Raw genomic sequence first — 4454 nt, 5'->3', positions numbered from 1 at the left:
TGAATAGTTATTTTGCTTCCAATGTATGTTTTTATGTCCCCAGGCATATAGTAATTGAGCTGTCTGTCTATACTACATTACTAGGTTAACCTAAAGTTAGATTTATCTTTTAAGTTCTACCTGTACCAATGGTTCATAATTTACACACTAATCAGTACAAAGTATGTTATCTTGGCAAATAATATAACTATGGCTTCAATTTTATCCAAGTTATTCCCCTTTTCAGCACATTGAAAATGGATATGGTTAACATAAATATTAATACTTATAATGAGACAATGTGCAGAACACAAGTTTGGGCCTCTGAGAACAAAAATTGGCCCCGCCCAGGGATTACTTGATTATGACCCCCTTCAAAGAAGTGGGGGTATATTTGCATTTGTCTGTCAGTCGGTCCGTAGTCCAAATGGTTTCAGAACAATAACTAAAACATGCATAGGCCTAGAATCTTCAAACTTCTCTTGGTATGATGATTGTTCATGACCAGCAGATGACCATATTGATTTCAGGGTCAAAGGTCAAGGTCACATTAACCTTGTAGGTGAAAATGTTTTTCAATCAATAACTAAAGAACGCTTAGGCCTAGGAACTTCAAACTTGGCATGATGATTGTTCATGACCAGTAGATGACCCCTATTGATTTTGGGGTCACAGAAGGTCACATTGACCTTGTAGGTAAAAACGGTTTCCGAACAATAGCTAAAGAAGAATGCTAAGGCTATGAACTTCAAACTTGATATGATGATTGTTCATGACCAGCAGATGACCCCTATTGATTTCAGGATCAAAGGTCAAGGTCACATTAACCTTGTAGGTAAAAATGTTTGCAAATCAATAACTAAAGAACACTTAAGCCTAGGAACTTCAAACCTGGTATGTAGATTGTTCATGACCAGTAGATGACCCCTATTGATTTTGGGATAAAAGGTCAAGGTCACATTAACATTGTAGGTAAAAACGGTTTCTGATCAGTAACTAAAGTACACTTAGGCCTAGGAACTTTAAATTTGGTATGATGATTGTTTCGAACAGTAGATGCTTCATATTGATTTTAGGGTCAAGGGGTCAAGGTCACATTAACCTTGTAGGTGAAAACAGTTTCCAATCAATAACTAAAGATCGTTATGCCTAGGAACTTCAAACTTGGTATGATGATTGTTCATGACCAGTAGATGATCCCTATTGATTTTTGAATCAAGGGGTCACAGAAGGTCACATTGACCTTGTAGGTAAAAACGGTTTCCGATCAATAACTAAAGAATGCTTAGGGCTAGGAACTTCAAATTCGGTATGATCATTTTTCATGACCAGTAGATGACACCTTTTGATTTTGGGGTCAAGGTCACATTGACCTTGAAGGTTAAAACGGTTTACGACCAATAACTCAAGAACTGAAGTTACCTTTGTTGATAATTTTTATTAAACTAAAAACGCTTTTGGTATACACATTTCAAGGTCTTATGTAATATAACAAATTGGCTGTTATTAAGGAGGCCTACATAATTCATAAAATGTATGCATATATTATTTGGTAAGATTTGTGATTACTTTGTCATTAAATTGCTGTACACAACCTTTATGGTCACAATTACCTAGTGACTGGTCATGACTAGTAGATAACCACTATTGATTTTTTGTCACTAGGTCAAAAGTCAGTCATGTAACCTGACCACATGACTAATTTGCTGCTGACTTGGGCCATAAATGTTTTACAAACATATCTTGTTTATATAGACTTGTTAAGAAATGACATTTAAGTTTTCATTGTGTGAAACTGCAATGTCTAGAGTTTAGATATTTAGCATGTAGCATTGCCTTATTGATGTTTCATGAATCATGCCCCTTGGTTCAATATTGGCCCCACACAATGGGTCTCTAGATTAATATAAAACTTATATTGGAAATACACATCTGAGACTATGTGAAACTACCATTCCAAGAGCTTAGATATTTGGCATGTAACATCACTTTGTTGACCCAAAACTAAGTGGTATTTTTCATGTCCCTTGCTACGATTTTTGTACGGGAACTGCTCGCATGCCAGTAGAGAGAATTTATACCATTTAAGTCGAGTCTGTAGAGATGACGATTATTTATACTATTTAAGTTAAGTCTGCAAATATGCCGATTATTTATACCATTTAAGTCTGCAGAAAGTATTTATATCATTTAAGTTAAGTCTGCAAATACGAGGGTTGTTCGGGAAGTTCTGAGAATTGTTTTATAGCACACGTTGTAGTCGGGTTAGCGTAAAAATAAATATATACGCATTTATTTCAATATATACTGTACAGTATCTGAAAATATCATCATCATACACACAGAAACTAAAACATAATAAAAATAGTAAATAACCATATAACAAACACCCGGAGCACGCCGACGTCATTTGCAACGTTATGCGACGTTAATATATATAAAGTCTATCGATCGTCACACCTTTTCAACGTAGTCACCTGCAATTTCGATGCATTTCCTGTGTCGGCTGATCCACTTATTGTATGTTTCCACGTACCAGCTATCGGTAAAAGGACGAGACTATAGCTTGCGTATGCTTAACAAGATTGTCAGCTGAGTCAAAGCGTTTTCCACGCAGCTGTGATTTGAGCTCCGGGAACACACGGAAGTCCATCGGAGCGAGGTCCGGGCTGTATGGAGGGTTTCTTCCTTCTTTAAAACGAGCATGCCATCTATACACTGTAGCCGGACTGCATTTCTTGTATTTTCCTGTAGAATTGATCATTTTCATTGTTTCTGTGGAAGACTTTTCCAGCGCAACACAAAATTTCACGATGCTTCGCAATTCAACGTCACCTATCGACGTCATGTTGTTTACTCAGTGGCTCTGGGCAACAACTTTAAAACAATGTTGATCCGTTGAGAATTTAAATAACGTTATGATATTTTCAGGAAATGACGTCATGACGTTCCGCTGCTGACCAGCGTTTTCGCGCATTTTTTACGTTATCAAAATTACGAAATATTATTAGTGTAGCGCGTTATACCTTTCTTTAGATCCGGACTGCTCCGGTGTGGCGTTATAGTGTTGCTATGGTTACTGCTATTTCCGGCTATTGTTGTCTGATTCTATTCAATTTTTAGGAATAGTGATATGCTAATCTTAGTATGTGCAAAATATTACGTCTTAGAAACTAAAAATATAGGAGATATGACAAAATTCCCAGAACTTCCCGAACAACCCTCGTATACCGATTATTTATACCAATTAAGTCTGCAGAAAGCATTTATACCATTTAAGTTAAGTCTGCAAATATGTCGATTATATATACAATTTAGTCTGTAGAAAGCATTTATACCATTTAAGTTAAGTCTTCAGAAAGTATTTATACCATTAAAGTTAAGTCTGCAGAAATTAATTATTTTTAAAATGAAAGTTAAGTCTGCAAATGTGCCGATTCTTTTTACAATAAAAGTAAAATTTGCAGAGATACTGTCAATATATAATAGTCTAGCCAAGTGAGCAGTAAGCATTGTTATACAAAAGGCAAATTGTGTCTATAAAGTGATGATTTTAAGCCTTTTAGGGAATACATTTTGCAGATGTGCAGATATTTCATGTTATTCTAGTTATAATTAGTAAAGATAATAATATTTCACTCCAGTATTAGGACATAAAGCAGTCGTGTGACAATTATAAAGTGTAACACCGTATCTTGTCCTGTAAATATATGACCATTGTCACATTCACTAACATTTGTACACGTGACTGACTAAAATGTTTAAAGTAGACATGGCATTTTACGAACAAAAAACAATCATCAGGCTAAATATAAATATGTTTGTTACTATGAGCTTGTTAAAAACCTTTATATCATTATAGAAGTCTTCGAGTGCGCGTTTGCATCATTAATTCAACATAATGTCTAAACTGGTGATTCTGTCTTTATTTAGTAAGACAAGTCGTGCTCATATAAAGTCTTTTCTTAAATAAAAAGAAAAGTAGGAGAAAATATATATGATATATATAATAAATAAAATAAAACGATTATTCAAATAATGCTGTATATAATATATGTATATTTATAATAATGATAAGAACTTTATTGTTAGAAGGTAGCATATGGCGACGTAGAATCGTCAAAGTACAAATAAGACATCTTAACTTTATAAATGGCCTTCTGTTATAAAATACAAATAAGATATCTTAATTTTATAAATGGCCTTCTGAACAAACAAACAAAACTAAAAAAACTAGTGATATAACTTGATTTATATCATATTCATTCTTCGACAAACACTCCTTTTAAATGGAAACATTGTATATAAATATATACATAAATATACATTTTTTATTCCACACCTTATAAAATATAACTAAAAAACTTTAATTTGATCATCATTATTAGATTCAATTTATCCTTATTCCCATTTTCAGAGTCCAACAATCCGTATAAAATCTATATTGTACACCATCAAGCCTTCATTTTTCAAGT

This window comes from Ruditapes philippinarum, unplaced genomic scaffold (assembly GCF_026571515.1).
Source record: "Ruditapes philippinarum isolate M1 unplaced genomic scaffold, ASM2657151v2 ctg1469_1_1_1_1, whole genome shotgun sequence".
Taxonomy (NCBI): Eukaryota; Metazoa; Mollusca; class Bivalvia; order Venerida; family Veneridae; genus Ruditapes; species Ruditapes philippinarum.
The sequence above is the reverse complement of the archived record's forward strand: the minus strand, read 5'-3'. Positions refer to the sequence as shown.